This window comes from Monodelphis domestica, chromosome 3 (assembly GCF_027887165.1).
Source record: "Monodelphis domestica isolate mMonDom1 chromosome 3, mMonDom1.pri, whole genome shotgun sequence".
NCBI classification, from domain to species: domain Eukaryota; kingdom Metazoa; phylum Chordata; class Mammalia; order Didelphimorphia; family Didelphidae; genus Monodelphis; species Monodelphis domestica.
This window is the reverse complement of record NC_077229.1, coordinates 499,065,865-499,084,134: the sequence shown is the minus strand read 5'-3', so window position 1 is coordinate 499,084,134 and position 18,270 is coordinate 499,065,865. Positions and strand designations below refer to the sequence as shown.

General features: G+C 37.3%; 1 protein-coding gene across 12 annotated transcripts in view; it reads left to right on the top strand.

The window, feature by feature from the left end:
- MAST4 (microtubule associated serine/threonine kinase family member 4) overlaps window positions 1-18,270 on the top strand; it is an 818,549-nt gene that overhangs the window by 339,100 nt on the left and 461,179 nt on the right. The gene's annotated exons all lie outside the window — the stretch shown is intronic.

The following is an 18,270-nucleotide window of genomic DNA, read 5'->3' as shown; positions in this document are numbered from 1 at the left end:
CATAGATACTTTTTTTTTTGCCTTTGACCCTTAAATAAAATCTCAGTCCAGAATCTAATATATCCCTTTTTGATTGCTTTAGGCAAAATTTAATCTTCAGTATTTGATTTGCAGTAATGAAAGAAATGTCCAGTATAAATATTTAGCAGTATGACCCTGCTTATTTGTGCATGGCACAAATAGACACAGAATGTTGATCAAAATCACTCCATGTCCCATATGTTTTAATTGCAAAGGCATTTAGTTTATGGAGTTTATTTCTATGGAATGGGACCAGAGATGTTCTGGAGCCCCCTTAAACTTAAATTAAAACATTAATAATGAAGTTTAAACTAAAAAACATGTCAGAAAAACTAAAAAAAAATACAAATTCCCCCTCTAAAAAGCCACTTGTTAAACATTTGTGGGATAGTCATGTGCAGCACCATGGGATTCAAGTCCATGAAAAAGTAATGAAGAAAAAAGTCTTTAGTGTTATCTCAGCAAGGAAACTGGGGGCAGGTTACTAGGTCGTACAAGAACAGAATTCAAACATATTTTTTTTTTTTTGGAGGTAGAGAACTCATTCTCAGAGCAGAATGAGAAGGGGACTTAGGAAAGGTAGAATGGTGAAATAGCCAGGAGTCAAAGGGTCCAAAGCCAGTCTGGGATAGAAGGCAGAAGAGATGATTCCATTAACAAGGAGAAAAGCAACCACCTTGGTCCAGTCAATCAGTCAACAAGCATTTATCAAGCATTTATACTAAAAGCTAGAGACACAAAGACAGAATGAAAGAATTCCCTCCTCCCTCCCTTCCTTCCTCCCTCCCTCCCTTCCTCCCTCCCTTCCTTCCTCCCTTCCTCCCTCCCTCCTTCCTTCCTTCCTTTCTTCCTAAGACGATGTAAGATGATAGTAAGGCTGAGTTCCCTTTTAAGGTGTAAACTTTATACTTCTGTAATGGGGGCCATTTTCTCTCACCCCCCCCTTCCTTCCTTCCTTCCTTCCCTCCTTCCTTCCTTCCTTCCTTCCTTCCTTCCTTCCTTCCTTCCTTCCTTCCTTCCTTCCTTCCTTCCTTCCTTCCTTCCTTCCTTCCTTCCTTCCTTCCTTCCTTCCTCCCTTCCTCCCTCCCTTCCTCCCTCCCTTCCTCCCTCCCTCCCTCCCTCCCTCCCTTCCTCCCTTCCTCCCTCCCTCCTTCCTTCCTTCCTTTCTTCCTAAGACGATGTAAGATGATAGTAAGGCTGAGTTCCCTTTTAAGGTTTAAACTTTATACTTCTGTAATGGGGGCCATTTTCTCTCACCCCCCCCCAATATATTCAGACTTTTCATTCCTGATTCTTGGTGCCTACATGTAAACTTTTTTAGGGGGAGGTGAGGGGATAGTGAGTGCTTGGGGGATGGGGTTGCTTCCAGTCCCATGGAGTCATTACTGATGGTTTTCATTGTGAGTTCATGGAAAACCCTCTTATTTGCTGAAGACACTGATGATGAGAATTGAGGATAGGGAGGGAAGTGTCTAACTCCCTCAGCTCTCTCTTCCTTTCTACCTGTGAATCCTGTTAGGACTGTTGAGAGCTTTATCCTGACAGTCATTTGGGGAAGGGATTGCTGGTCCATTCCCCCATTTCAGCCTCTAAGAGACTGTAACTTACAGTAGTAATTGAAGCACATAATAAATAATAAAGAACTTAACAAATAATAAAATGTTTTAACATTTGGAAAGCACTTTACAAGTATGATCTTATTTGATTCCCCACCCCAACCCTGGTAGTTTAGTGTTATTATCCCTATTTTTGAGGAAACTGAGGCAGATGGTGGGTAAGTGACTTGTTTGGAGTTAGCTAATCAAGTAGTCAATGTCCTAAGGTCATATTTGAACAAAAATCTTCTTGACTTCACACCCTATGTTCTGTTTTTAAATTCTACCCAGGCAAGCCTAAGCCACTGTTGAGGCTACCTCTTTTTCACATTTTCCCATTTTTTGAGCTTAGACCAGGTGTGGGGCAAACTGTGGTCCAATGGTCAAGTTCTGTGGCTCACCTGTTTTTTGTCTTGCCTGGGAGAAAATAATGGAACTGTTGGTTGGGTCCTGAAGGGTTCATGTGGCTGCTTAGAACCAGGAATGGCAATTCTGAGCATGCTCTATGAGGGTGGTAGTGGCCCCCAATAGACTTAGTCATCTGTTATTCTATTCCCCTCCTGCCTTCCCCCTCCCTCATTTCCTTTGCAGTACTTTGTCCCCCTTTCAAAAACATCTAGAGCATATTGTGTTGTTTTTCCAGAAGTAAAGGAAGTGTCTGGGAAAGGAAGGAATCTACATTCCTTTTTCTTTGGGGAACTGGATCAGAGGAAGCAATAGCATCAAAAAAATCATCAGAACAGGAGTTCTTGACCTTTTTTGGTAACACACCACTTTGTCAGTATGGGGAAGCCTATGAAAGTCTCTTCAAAATAATGGCTTAAATGCATAATAAAATATAAAGGATTGCAGAGGAAATAGATTATATTGAAATATAATTATCAAAATTAGAAAAAAAACAAGACCCTGGAATAATGGATAGAACTGGGTTTCTTGAAGCTAAAAAAAGAGTATTAGCTTCTCACAGGATTGTGAGAAGCAACTCCTCTTCCCATCCCACATTTTCCCCAAACTATGAAAACTAAAGGCTAGAATTTAGATGGGAAAAAAATTTAAAAGAGCAACTTAAAGCTTTGAAAATGTGTTATACAACGAAAATATAATTTTTGGAATAATCCTCTGCTTGGGAAAGTCAGGCATGAAGCATCTTGAGCCTGGTGAAAGCTGTAATGAAGCTCTGTATTCTGTCCCCTAAATGTTATGAGACAGGAAACCAAATACTGAACAATGATGAATAAGCTTGCTTTTGTGCTGAGACTGGTACTAAGGTCCACCAGGCTCCAGAAAGGAGGGCAGGCCATCCGAGTGGAACTTCTGGTCCTTAAACAACTTTAGCCAAAAAACCAACAATGACAGTGGCAGAAATCTTTTTCAGAGTTGATAATCTTCTCTTTTGAAACCCTAATAACATAGAACTCCAAATATTTTCCTTAGTTTCTACTGACACAGTATAAACTTGGTGCAGGAATTAAAAAGTTATAAGACCAAAAAGATATTTGCAGTGAGCATTTAGTTATGCTATAAACAACTCACCAAAAATGAAGCACTTCTGAAACAGAAATGGATTTACAAATCTGAACAGTCTTCTTATCCCCTCATAAAATGATCTGCTTCAAATATGGCCTCAGAGACTTAGCTGTGGCAAGTCACTTAACCCCCCATTGCCTATCCCTTACTGCTCTTCTGACTTTGGAACCAGTGCACAGTATTGATTCTAAGATGGAAGCCAAGGCTTCTTTGTTTTGTTTGTTTATCAATTATCAATTAGACAATTAAAAAATTCTCCATTCTGTGGGACGTGTGGGTGGAGGGGAGGGAGGGAAACAATGTCATTATTGTAACCAAGGAATAATGTTCTAAATTGACTAAATAAACTAATTCAAATGGAAAAAACCAAAAATATGAAAAAATATATTTCTCCATTGCCAGATGGTACATGATAAGGAGAGAGCAGATATGAAGTAGGTTGGTACCTGCTAGGGCATTTCTTGGACACTGCCTCTCCAGCTACTCTTGATACTAGTCATCTTCATCTCTGGGGCAGGTTATCTTAACCTGTGAAATCTCTCAATTTTCTTGTCTATTATCTTGAATAACCAAGAATTGAAAATATTTGTAAGTAAATTAGTAAATAAAAACAGGATGAAGTTTGTCCACTGGGTGGCACAAGATCAAATCTCTTTGTAACACATTTATTTCCAAGTGGTTGTATATAAGTCAGAGTTTATGGGAGTAAAATGTATGTCGATGAATTATTTTCTTTTAATGAACCCATGAGGTATTGGGCAATTAGAGTCCAAATGCAGAGTCAGGAGCTCAAACCAATTGGAAACAACTGTCAAGACAGTCTTAAAGCTGCCTTCTTTTAGTGAGAAAATGTGGTTGTCAGGAGAAAATTTTTGCATCTAATAAGGCCTGGGGTTGACATTAAAATGGCAAAAATTGGCCTCATCTGTTAACTGCCATTTGTTGAGATAAATAGCCAGGAAACAGTGGCCAGATGAACTCGGAGAATATCATCAGAGTCATTAAGGAATATTTGAAAATGGGGATCTTTTGTTATTTGATTAACAAGTTGTCATCCTGAACAGTGACATCATAACCACCAGACTGTTCTCTTTGACCAATGCTTCCTTCCCCCTTCTCCCTTTATTGATTTTTGAAAAGACAATTGCTTTACTGTAGATCTAACTTATATGCAGAAAGATTTGACAGTAATTTGAGTTTTCTAGAATGATTGAGTTTGATGGCTTGTGATCTTCCAAATCGTTTATGTAAAACATTTCGGCTTCCTTGGTTCTGGTGTCTGAATGATTTTTTTTCATAAAATGCTGAATATTTGAGTTGAAGACATTCTTTGTTTTTATTGTTGTTTAACATTTGGTTTCTTTCTGATTGTCATGTTAGCTTTAATTTGCCTTTGGAGGCAGAGACAGTAGTGAAATCTATTGCATCATGTTGCTGAAATGAGCTGCTAGTAACTTCTCCTGGATTTGCAATTAAACACCCAAGCTAAATGAACATCTCCATGCGGAGTGGGTAATCGTCATGGTTGTTACTCTGGATGCTGAGGGAGCATGCAAATGAAGCAGCCTCCTGACAGCTTAATCTGAGCACCCCTCCTGAAAGCTGAGTTATCAAACTGGGAAAATGCCTTAGCAAATGTAAATTGCAGAAGGTGTCTGAGTTCCAAAACTGCCTTCCGGTAATGTGTTTCAATTTCACATGGCGTTTTGGGGTTTTGTTTTGTTTTGATTTTTTTTTATTCTTTTCTTTTCTCAAAAGAAGTTGATGCCTTTCTGATATCCCTCTAAAGCGATTTGGATTGCTCAGGGAAAAGAAGGCAAATTTAAACTTGAACGTTTTTATCTTTTGGCAGAAAAATTAGAATATTCGCATTCTTTTTGTGTCCAGTTTTCTTAAGGCACATTTAAGGAACCGCAATTAGTGGCCTCGCCAGAAAAGTCCTTCCACGTTCTCTTTTTGGGAAGTGATGGCAGAGATGACAAGGTTTTGAGTACAGGGTAGGAAGTCATTTTGTAGAATTTGGGAAGCCCCAAGAAGAGATGAATGAGGTAAAGCCCCTTTCCCCTTTGTTTCCCTTCTCTTTCTTAACAAGGTGAGTCATTTTATCTGTGTGCTATAGGCAAGACAGATTCTCTTTCTCCAGGTCACTGAACTTCAATTTTAGCAGAAAAGATTGGACTAAAAGTACCATGTCTTCTCTAGAAAACTTGAGTCTTTGGTAAGAAAAGATTAAAGGGACACTGTGCACCTCTTTTATGACCATCAGAATCAATCTCTCCTCTTTTCTCTTCTCTCTCTGTGTCTTATATTATAATGAGTTTGAGGGAAGATTGTGGACATGCACGAGAGCTCTCTGATTGATGGCGTGTACTGCATGAGAGACCCCTTGACTTAGCAGTAAGAGGGTCTCTTGAGTAGAATAGCCTCTTAAGTATTAAACCTGTTTGATATAAGAAGTGTGTGGAGTAGAAGGAAATTGAATTGAGAGAATTGGAAGGGGGGATATAGAACCTCTAGGAAATCCCCAATGCCAGTATTCATTGCCTTTGCTTATGCTTAAAAAATACCACCTTCAAATGGTATATTCCATGGTTTTTGAGGCTCTTGGGTGACATATTTGGTGTTGAAGTTTGGAAGACCTGAGTTCCAATATGGCCTCAGATCTTTAATAACTGTATGCCTCTAGGAAATTACTTATTGCCTCTTTGCCTCAGTTTTCTTATCTGTAAAATGGGATTAAGTTGTGAGAAGAAAGTGAGATATTTATGAAATGCATTACAAACCTTTAAGCACCCTATAAAGGTTAACTATTTTCCTTATTGTTAGGGTTTGGGGGGATGGATATTGCCAGGAATAAAAAAAAATCCCCTGTATCTGGTCAAGGGAAATCTGGTTTGCCCCAGAAAAGACATCATTGCTTTGCTTAGAAAATTTCAGTAAGCTAGAACTCACAGAATCCCTATAGTATCCTGTTTATTTAAATGAGACAATAATAAAATGAGATTGAAAAGGAGTATTTTCCTGTGCTTATAGCTTAAGAATGTAGGCTATTCAGTATTATCCCCTTATCAACAGTTTCAGGAAGGGATTCTAAACTTTACCTGCCTTGTCCTAATAAAAAAGATGTACTGATTGCCTTACGTAGAAAAATAAGAATCCTTCTAATTAATGATAATCTGGCCAATCTGTTGTAACATTTAAATTGCAGAACATTTAAAATCAATAAATATTCATCCTAGGATCCTGTGCTGGGTAGGGTTTTTTTTTTATTGGATCTTATTAGGTGATAATGGGGTCCTTGATTGTTAATGTTTGATTATGGCAAAATACAATTAGTTCTAGAGAAACACATTGTACATTAATGATGTCATTAAGATTAATGAAAATGAATGGATGAGCTAAGGATTCAAACAGAACATAGTGACTTTATGTGTCTGTAAAACCTGAGAAGTATTTTCAAAAGAAGATAACAGTCCCTGTAGGTTTCTTGAGTCGCCTTGTAATAGATGGTAAACTTAAGAAATTTAAAATAGGGGTAGCTGGGTGGCTCAGTGGATAGAGTGCCAGACCTGGACACAGGAGACCCTGGGTTCAAATGTGGCCTCAGCCCCTTCCTAGCTGTGTAAAGTCACTTGATCCCAATTGCCTAGCCATTATTGTTCTTCTGTCTTATAACTGATATTTAATATCAATTCTGAGGCAGAAGGTAATGGTTATTAAAGGGGAAAAAAGGAAATCTAACATGACCAGTTAGGACATAATTTATAGTATTTAATCTGCCAGCTTTCTGAAGAATGTTTTCTTTTGTCATATTTAGATGAAGTAGAAAATCAGATTTGCTTCAAAGGCAATTTTTTTTAGCTAGATTCACTCCACAACGTCGTGTGTATTTGTATGCTTATGCATATATATATATATATATATATATATATGTAAAAGTACACATATATTTGAGAATTTTTCCACATCAACACAGAACAAATTATTCTTAATTAAAAGCAGGCGTTTTTAATTAGCTCAAGGAGAGAGACAAGAAAAGGAATGAAATTCTACTCCAATAAGAGCTTATACTTTGTAACTTGATCTCTCCCACAAAAAAACCCGTAATCATTAAGAGTATAAGAAAATATTTGGTTTTGTAAGTAGAAAAATATTTGCTTTTTTAAAAAAGAATGAACAATTTAGGGAACTATTTGTTTTCTGTGGAGAGAGGTTTAGCGATAGAATCTTAGAAATGATCATCTGAGTGCTTTTTATCAACATTTGGTCTTTTCATCAACCTCATTTTAATTTAAGCCAAAGAGGTAACAGAGTGGGGATCGGAATCCTTCCTAAGCAAATGGCGAGGAAGACCATGGACAAGTCTGGCTTACTGTCAATACTGCAATCTTCTGGCTTCTTTGCAGTCTTATTAGGCTTGCATAAATTCATAAAAATAATACAGCATAGCCGCCTTTTGTCAGGGTAACCTTTTCTTCTGAGGACAAACATAGGAAAGGACAGTTCTGGTGGTTTTATGGCCAAGTCTGTTTGGGCAAAGTCGTGAGAACATAGGTGACGGCCATCACTTAATATATGGTGGAGAGGTACCATTTATAGAAAGCCAAATAAAATTTAAAACAAAAGTGAAAAAATGAGGAATGTAAAGAAATATGGAAAGTTGTATAAAATAATGGGAAGTGAAAGGAATAGAAGTGTATGAGCTTTTATGTTGGTAATGACTTTATATAAAAATTGATATAAAAGAACTGACAAGGAGATTGGAAAGGGACAGAAAGCAGAAAAGTAAGTTATTTATAAGGTAAAGCATTTTTTTAAAAATGTAAACAGTGCTGATTATCATTGTATTAATTTTAAAAAAGGGATTTTTTAGTCATGTTGTTGGAGTAGTGTTTAGAATTCTGGACTTGCAGATAGAAATACTCAAGTTCAAATCTTGCCTCAAGCATGTGACTAGGATGATCATTTAACTCTTTCTACCCCGTTTTCCCCTGTTGAGAAAATGGCAATATTAAGCACCTACCTTTTGGAATTATTGTGAGAATATAACAAAATAATTGATTTAAGAAGCTTTGGCAAATATTAAAGCTCCTTAAAAGTAGAAATATTTATTATTGTTATAATTGTGTTTATAGTTATTTCTCAAAAAGTGAAAATTTTATTTGTTCTGTAATGGTCCCAAAGGACATCCACAACCCTGGAACACGAGTACATGGAGCAGTAACTTAGTGAGCCCTCTGCTTTACCACACTTTTCTCTGCTGAAATAAGATTTCACTTTCTGTCCAATTGCTGCCTTACACAGATTAATGCCATACCAACTGGAGTACACTTTGGATTTCTCTGAGGAAGAAGTACATAAATTATCAATACACTAATATGCACAGCCCCTGTTTTCTGTGACACTCCTAAATTCCAGGAAAGTACATTTTTTTTCCTGTTAAAGAAGTTGTAAAAGATATATTGTAAAACTGTAAGTTAAATTGAAATAAAAAAATGCTTGCTGTTGCAAGTTTGGACAACATACTAAAAACAGAGATGTCACCTTGCCTACAAAAGTTCTTATAGTCAATGTTTTTTATCGTTTTTTTATAGTCAAGTTCTTAAAGTCTATGTTTTTTCAGTAACAATGTGCCACTTGGAGGGTTGGGCTACAAGGAAAACTGAGCACCTGAGAATTGATGCTTTCGAATTATGGTTTTGGAGAAGACTTTTGAGAGCTCTGTGGACAACGAGAAGATCAAATCAGTTAATACTTGAAGAAATTAATTCAGACTGTTCACTGGAAAATCAAATACCGAAACTGAAGCTTAAATACTTTGACCACATATTGAGAAGGCTGGACTCATTGGAAAAATCTCTGTTCACTGTTAACTCTGAAATGATGTTAATATAATATATGTATTTGTTAATGCCTGGGAAGTAAATTCCATTCTTCTGGGTAAAGTAATGGAATCTTAAAGGATCACTCTTTTTCTTGGAATTTCAGTACTAGAGGCCCTTTCCTCTATTTCTATCCCACAAACCCTTCTTTTTTGTTGTGCAAAATGTAGTGCTGATCTGGGAGAATATGGTTTGGGGGTGACAGGAAAATAAAATATAAAAATTTGGAGGGAAATTCAGGAGAAATAAATAGGGCTGCTTTTTTGTTTGCTTGGCTGAATGAACCCCCAAAATGGTGTTGTCTATTCCTTTCTTTATGGCTAATTTTCAGTCTTTGGAAAGAATTCATAGCAGATTCTACCCGTTACGTGCATAATGGAAACAAGATCTGAATAAGAGTCTTAGCCAAGAATACGGAATTAATTTAACTCAAAGCCTCTAGGTAGATTTAAGCTCAAGATTCAATCTTGAATTTAAGATTTAAAACCATCAGTCTGTCAGTTTGCATTAGGCCAGTAAGAGCTATATTGTAATCTGTATTTCTGCTTTTAAAAAAGTCATTATTAGAAAGATAGTCTTTCGATAAATTTATGCATGCATAGCTTAGTTTTAATTAGCCATGTTTCTATGCTTTGTGGTCAATCTGATTTTAAAATCTGAAGGTGACTGCAGTCTGTTTTCTCTCAGAAGATTTTCCAGTTTGGTTTTTCACCTTGTGTTGACTTTTTTTTTTTTTAAGAAGCTTAACCACGTTATCGTCCTTTTAACCTAGATCTGATCTCTTTGTCACTGTGGGGAAAGAGAATGGGGAAAAAAAAAGGTAGGAGACGTGTGTTGCCTGAAAGCATTTTTGCAATCTCTGATGTCTTGGCTAGACTTGGAATAAAGGAGAGTTTAGACCCTCTCTGGGGTTCTTGTTTTGGGGGAACTCACAGAACTCTTTACAATAAATGAATGCTTAAATATTTTAGGCTCAAAATACCATGGATCATAAAGCCACCAGTCTGGATATACCAATACTTCTATTTCTTAAGATCGCGTGATGTTTGGACTCTTATTGTAACCCTATTTCTGACATCCTCTTGGTTTTAGGTTCATAGATTTAGAGCTAGTATACTTCTTATTTTACTGCTGAGGAAACTGAGGCCCAAGGAAGTCACTTGGCTTGCCCACTGTCACATAGTGAGCAGAAGAGGTGAGATTTGAACTTTAGTACCCTGCTCCCAGAGACTGTTCTTTTCACTGTACTATGCCACCTCCTCCTATACTCTCAAACAATTCATAAGTATTGAGATTAGAATCTTTCAGAGGTTTTGTTATGTTTTCATCATCAGCCATGCACTTTTAAAAAAGGAAGACACTTTGTTTAAGAAGAGAAAAAAGGAATGAGGCCATTGTCACATCTTTATAAGTACTCGTTCTTCTGCAGATATGAAAAAAATGAAGTTATAGAACAGTTTTTTATTAAAAATTGTATATTTTGTGGATTCATGTGTTAGCAAAGCAGGGAATATTTTTCCATTGTGATTGATGTTCAGGCATTTATGAGGACAGTGTACTATATTTCATATGTATATGAGTATGTCATTGTTAAAATGTTCAAAAGAAAATTATGTATGTAATTTATATTTTATTATTTCCTTCAAGGATATAATTTTTTCAATACCATGATTCCTGTCATTTTGTTGGTAGTGATTTGATGGCTAATATGCCCGAAATAATTAGATAAAAAAAGGTGATGAAAACGTCAAGACAATATAGCATCTTGTGAAAAGCCTTAAGCAAAATTGTGCGTGCTACACTGTACAAAGCTCCAATTGCATACATTATAGTCTTAAAGATTATAGACAGAATGGAAAATGGAGCTAAATGGAGGATGGGGTGCGTTGCCATAAATTACATAGACCTCTGGGTACTGTTGACCCCACCTGCATTTCATTGTAGTGAAAAACCATTCATTTGATAAAATGCTACTCTTAGAATAAATCCAAACTTTGGTCTGTTGTCAGTGGGAAGGTATTAAATACTTTCATTTCTTTGGGGTGGGATAAATTCTATCTTCCTCTGGAAGGCAGTCTGCCCTTGCTTTTGCTCTCTTGTCTGACAGTATTTTTAGATTGCCTTGCTAAGCTTCAGATGTTTAAATTTTCTTTGGGTAACAACACACAGGCAGACTACAAATTGTTATTTATGTGTATTAATCTTCAAGTTTGGTTTTAAATAAGGTTCTAATTTTAGTTTGGAAAAAAAAATCCAGAGTGAGAGCTTATGGTGCTCATGATTTACTTTGACCATTTGTTCTTAATTTTAGCAGGGTATCTTAGTGCTATTTTGAATTGAATAGAGTCAGATTCCAGCTTTTAGGTACTGGATGGCTGTTGGAACAAACCCTTATTTACGTAAAATGTACTTTTTAACTCAGGGACAAAATATACTGGTTTGTATAAAACATACAAAATACTTTAAAATTTGGGGCTTATTTAGACATGAAATACTCAGCTAGCACACTGGAACCCACACTTGTCATAAGCTGAACTATTCTGAAAGAGAAATGAATAAATGAACCGAGAATGCTGAAGTTCTTGATCAGAGTTTTATGGGAAAGGGCAAGTAGAGTCTTGGGAATTCTCCTCTCCTATTGCATTATGAGCATTGTGTAACAATGAGAAGGTTCCTAAATGGAAGAACAGATCAATCACCTCCAGCCCAGCTGGAGAAGATAAAACTGAAAAGGAGCTACCAGTGGGATGAATAAACCAAGGACCAGTACTGAGACCTCTGAAGAGCTAAGACCTTCAAGCACACAGCCTCTCCTGGGTAGAAGGGTCTGCTGTGTGGAAATGAGAATGGCAAGGGCATCTCTTGGCATGGAGACAGTAAGGCCCATCTATACTAGGTCAGTGCCAAAGAGGAACTACCTCCTTCATTCTGGGATAGAGTTAGGGCTTGAACCTCCCTCCCCTGTTCCTTGACATTAATTCTTCCAAACCCAGCCAGATCAGTGTCTTCTCCTCCTCTTCCTTTATATCTTCTGGGGTTTTATTCTAAAGAGCTATTTTGATGAGGGGATGGGGGAAAGAGGAGAGGTCCCTATTAAGACTCTAAAATAAGTGACCATGGAGGACGTGACCCAGAATTATGAACTATTTCACAAAAGTTAAGAAAATGTTGTGTAGTTACAGGATGCTGCAATAGTTTCTTCAGAGCAGTTAAAATCTACCTGAAGTAAAAGCTACATAAAGCAACAAAAAGAAAAGCCTACATGAAGTATATAGGAGCATGTGTTATGCTTGGTGAAATACATAGCTTCTGGTCACAGTGATTTAAAGGCTGTGTTTGGCTTTGTGGAATAATGGAAGCTCAGATTCATAATGGAAAGAAACTCCCATCCTCACACTGAAAGGCTGAGCCTCCTCAAAGACTGGAACTATGCCTGAGAGGGCCTCCTTTCCCTGGTCATTCCTCTGCTGGGCAGCAGCACTTTTGGGCCATAGATCACTCTTGTTTTGCTTCCCAACCAAACCATCCTTCTGGTCTCAGGATTTCTGGTCGCCCTTACATTTGGTCTTGTCTACTAGGCTGCCCAGAATCTGACAGTTTCCTTTAGTCTCTGAAGGAACAGATTCATTCTTTATTAGAAACAGATCTCTTTACTTTCATGTTGAAAGTCTCCCCCCTACTCATGCATACTAAATCCTTTCTTGGTCACATTCTACATAGGAAAATGACATATGGGGAAAGGTTTAGTGAAAATTATAAGTCTGCATTTGAATAGAAACACCAAAGTGTATCTTGGATTAAACCTCAAATTATGGAGACAATTGGCCATGGCAAAATTTCAGACTGTTCTGCTATTTTGGTTGATGCGTGGATAGAATCATTGCAACAATGGTAGCCCACAGTGGCTACCAATGGCCTGAGAAATGAATTTGGAGCCTCTCAGTATAAGTCTAGACATTACCTTCTCTGCTCCATTCTGTTTTACTGAATAATATATAAAAAGCAAGAATGTCATCCCTGTCCAACCAGGACCTGGGATGGAGATGATAACTAAAGTGGGCTCTACTCTGACTTAGTTGTGTATGGAAATGGTAGCTTCTATGCATGACCTGTTTCACAGAGATTTAACAAAAACAACCACCACCAACACCTCCACCACTATGGCCATTGCTACCCATTTTTATTGCACTTTGAGTTTTTGCAAGGTACCTTCCATTCGATTCTCACAACAGTATTATCCCTGTTTGAGATGACAAAATTAAGTCTAAGAGAAGTTAGGTGACTTGTCCAGGATCACACCAATTTAGTCTCTGAGGCGGGATTTGAAGTTAGGTCCTAACTCCAAGGCCAGCACTCAATCTACTATCCCACTTACCTGTTTCATCAATGTCTTGGCCCTTTATAATTCCTTTATAAATCAAATGACAGACATTAGGGTTCCTGACCATTAAGATCCTGACCCAGGCACCAGCACCTTTCTGCCATCAAAACCTCATCCTAATTGTGGGAGTTGTCTTTCACATTAGTGTATTTATGGCTTTATTTTGAGGTTTTGGTTAAGAGGTGTGAGTGTGCTCTTACAACAGTGACCAATATGGAAGTGTGTTTTACATGACTATAAAAATAAGATAAACATAAATAAAACATCTTAAGATCTCAGCTCACCTTCCAAATTTTAGAGTATCTTTTGTCTGTACATTTTCCCCTCACATTATGGGATGAGACCAAGGAAACTGGTGCTACATGTGAGTTCAGTCAGGCTCATGGGATCATGAATCACTTATCAGATATCTACTGTTCCAGATGCTCTGCTCCTTCTCCTTTGATGTTTGATGAAGCAGGTTTTATATTCTCCTTCACAACCTTGTTCCCTCACCCCATCATCACAGAACCCTTAAGGTTTGAGTCACCACCCAATGAAATGATATTTCTGTATCCTATGGCTAACAAGCTCTTACCTCCTCTCCTTATTTCTATGATTCAGATTTGACAAAAAGACCTTTCTCTCTGCAGTGCCTACCTGCCCTCTTTGCCTTTTCCATCTTCAGTCCTTCATCTGCTCATCTCTCTCCTTTCATTGTGTTCCCTTGCACATTTCATCAAGAACAAACTTTCCTATGTCTTAGACTTAGGTTCTTTGATTTATTATATTCTTTTCTCAAGGAATTCTGGTTCCATTCAGAAAATGCTGCTTCCCCAGTCACTCAAAAGCCCATCTTTGATAAGAGACTTTTCTTGATTCTTCTTGATAGTATTAGTTTCTTCCTTCAATTGATTAACTCCAGTTTGTTCTCCAAGTATTTTGTTTGTACGTGGTTGTTTTTATGTTGTTTCTCCTGTTACTCTGTAGTTTCCTTGAACTGGGTCTATGTTTTGACTTTCTTTTTATCCCTAACACTTAGCACAATGCCTTGCATTTACTAAGTGTGCCATTAATAAATGCTTTTTTGACTAACCAGGCACCCCTTCTCTCATTTCAGCCAAGAAGAAAAGAAAGAAGAATGCTCTTTGCTCCTCAGTGCCCCTGCCAGACCCATTCTATCCCAGCATCATTTTACTCCACATATCTACATCATCCAATAATTTCATTTCCTAATCTCCAGGACATTTTAATTCCTTTTACAATGAGTTCAATATCTGACTCACAGTTTCACCCTCCATTCCATTCCTGTTCTTATACGTGAGGAGTTCAGTCTATATGATGCTTTCTCAAATACAATGGCCTCCCCGGTTAATCAGTGTCTTCAGTTCCTATGATCTATACCTTCATATCCCCATGGTAATATTTTCTTTCTCACCAATGGTAGCATATTAGATCTAGACCTGGAAAGGGATGTCAAAGACCAGAAACTTCACTTGTCTCATTTCTTGAAAGAGCAAACAAAGGTGCAGAGACATGAAGTGATTCATTCTGACTCTATGATCCAGAACTCTGAACTGCTTCTCAGTGATCATAACCTTTCTCTACTTAAGTCTTTCCCTTCCTCTCAAGAGAGAAGGTTGCTGTGCTCAATTTCCCACCCCATCCCACTCCAAATCCCATCAACTGACTTCACTTTTCCTTTTTTGAATTCTTGATCCTTTAGTTTTTTCACTTCAACCATATTGCTATTCAATCATTTCAATTTAATTGACTCTTTGTGACTCCATTTTGGAATTTTCTTGGCAAAGATACTGGAGTGGTTTGCAATCTTTTCTCTCCAGCTCATTTTCCAGATAAAGAAAATGAGGCAAATAGTTAAATGACTTGCCTAAGGCACAGAACTAATAAATGACTGAAGCCAGATTTGAACTCAGGAAATATGAGTCTTCTTGATTGCAGTCCCAGTGGGCCATCTAGCATGCTCCCATCTGGGTGGGCATGGTGGGTAAACCCAAATATCTAATTTTGGTGAGCAGAGATTATGCAAGCTCTCTCTTCCACATCATAGAGCCTAAGCTCTATGTGCAGTGTCCCCATGATCTGGAAGATCTGCATGACATTTTTTGCCTTCTCCTCATACCAGAGCAGTCTGGACTATTTTATTTTATTTTAAAGGATGTTTATAGTACCTTATTGTAAATTTTGGGTTGAGTATGCATTTCTTTTCTGGGTCATCTGCTGGCCTTTGCATGTCATCTGTGACTTACACAAAACTTTCAGAAAATTCTCATTTAATTTCTTATGCCAACCAATAGTATTGTCGGGTCCCACTGTATGGGATTAATAACTATTTGATTTATTAAGAGTTTCTAGAAGTCCCATAGACTGAAGAGGAGTAGAAATATAGGTAGCCATTGTGATGAGAGAGAAGCAAGGCCATTTGTTCCTTAGTAACTTATGATCTTTGTTCTTTTGCTGCCCTCGGCTTATGTTAGAGTGCCTAAACTACATTAGGATTTTATTTTTTGGGTATAGCAGGTGACTTTAATATAGGCAATGACTAGATGATCTCTAAAAGACCTTTCAACTTTTAAAATCTATGCCTAGAAAAAACACTCAAATTTCTTCTGGCAGTGTTTTTTGTTGTTGTTAGACAAAGAGCTCTTATTCTGATTGTCAGCGAGGGCTTAGAAATATTTTTTATTTTAGGAAACTATTTATTGTAACAATATTTATTATAACAAAAGTTGACCCACATAATAGTGTCCATTCTTTGAAGTAAAATATAGTCAGAACTGGCAGTGCAGGAGGGTATCTTTGCATAAGATTTATTTTCCACTTTAAATCTGTCTTTGGCTTTTAACATTCTAAATAATGACAAAGTCTGGTAAATTCCATTATTTGAATGTATGGAAGCTGAGATATGTGCAAGTTGATATCTTGTAAATTTAATCTCAACAATGTGAATATATCCTATAAAGGTATAAAAATCATAGAAAAACCAAGGTTTATAATGGGAATCCGTACAGAAAGCTAATTAGTCAGTACCTATGAATGGTGTCATCAGTCTAAGTTTTTATTGCATTTTTAATACATAGTTTATCTTGATGAGAAAATATGTAGACATAGGGTAAATGTAGCAATTTTCCTTTTACTATTCCCTTAGCTGAGCTGTTATTACTTGATGTTATTCTTTCTGCAGTCTTTTATTTTTGTCCCAAATGTTTTTGCCTCTGGCTGGTTTTATTTCTTTAAAATGTATGTGTATCCCTTCTCAAAGTGATGCCTTTTGACAGGTAATCAATATTTTTTCATACTAGATTTGATGGTGCTATGGTCATAATCCTCATCTTAGGGTTAGTTAATGGTTGAATACTAACCTAGATTTTTATCTCAATTCATATCCTTTGTTAAAAAAATGTACCTTTCACCCTCAGTCACTTATACCCATCAAAGTCCACTGCCCCCTAAAAGGCGTTCCAGGTTGCATGGGTGCTGTCCTTATCAGAAATTCATTCCACTTGCCAGGGAGACGAGATGTCCTTCAGCTTTCCCTTCCAGCTAGAATAATTCAAGCATGACGGAAAAGATACTATTGGACTCTAGTTTTGGGGTCAAGAATTTATCCCTTCCTTGGGATCTCTTCATTACTGGGAAAACTTCCTACTTTAGGGTCCTCTTGTAATTGTTATCTGTCCTTTGTTACTGTCTTTCTATTTAGTGACAGAAAGATGAATCATTTCCTGGCACCACAGCAGAAGTGGATGCATGAATCTTAGTGTTGTATGTGTGTGTGTGTGTGTGTGTGTGTGTGTGTGTGTAAGTGTAAGTCCTGCTCTCAGGTACAAGATCTTCCCTAAATTCAGAATTCTAATTTTCTGTAGATAATGAAGGCATAACACCTGGAAAAGGTTATCATCACCTGCTGCCAGAATATTGTTTCAGGAACCACAGTCTAATATCAGACCAATGCAATACCTTTAGTGCTGGAGTGGGAGAGCTGAGTAGGAAGGGTACCTCTGACAGAGAACAGGTAAAAATTGTGATTCCTGTTGCTTTTCTGGAAGAAAAAATCTGTTTCTAGAATAGAATCATGGGTACTACATGGTATAGTAGAGTGTTGGGTCTGGACTCAGGAGGAACCTGAGTTTAAATTTGGCCTGAGGCAATTCTTAGTTTTGTGACCTGGAACAAGTCACTTAAGCCTGTTTTTGCTCAGTTTCCTCATCTGTACAATAAGCTGGAGAAGGAACTAGCAAACCACTTTAGTAACTTTGCTAAGAAAACCTCCAAAATAAGGTCAGGAAGAGTCAGAGACAATTGAAACAACTGATCACCAACAACATGGATAGTAATGAGAGGGAGTGGGAGGACATCTATTCACAGAAGTTTAGTTTTGTTGCTCTTGACAGATAACTTACAAGATTTCTTTCTTTTTTTTGGCTATTTAATTAAAATGAAGCGCTACTTTTTGAATGTTTCAAAAAATATTCTTCTATGTTCTGTTGCTTTGGGTTTGGATGGATTTTGTACTCTTTTGATTTTAGAGATAGTGCCACTCTTGTGTATGAATGCCAACTAAAAATTCCCTGGAGCTTTCATCCTTAAGTGGTATCAAATAAACTGGCCTCAGTGGCAAATACTCTGGTGCTCCTAAAGTGAGGCCTCTGCTACCAATGGCATTTCTTGACAAGATTGTTCTTTGTATATCTGGAGATATATACAAAGGCCATTTTTGAACATAACATGCAATCAATTCTATTCTAGGGTTAGATTTTTAAATCCCTAAGCTATTTTTAATGGTGTAAACTAATCAATTGATATCAAGCCTAATAGTCTGATGACAGCTGAGAAAAGATCAATGTCTAGTTTAACAGCAGGT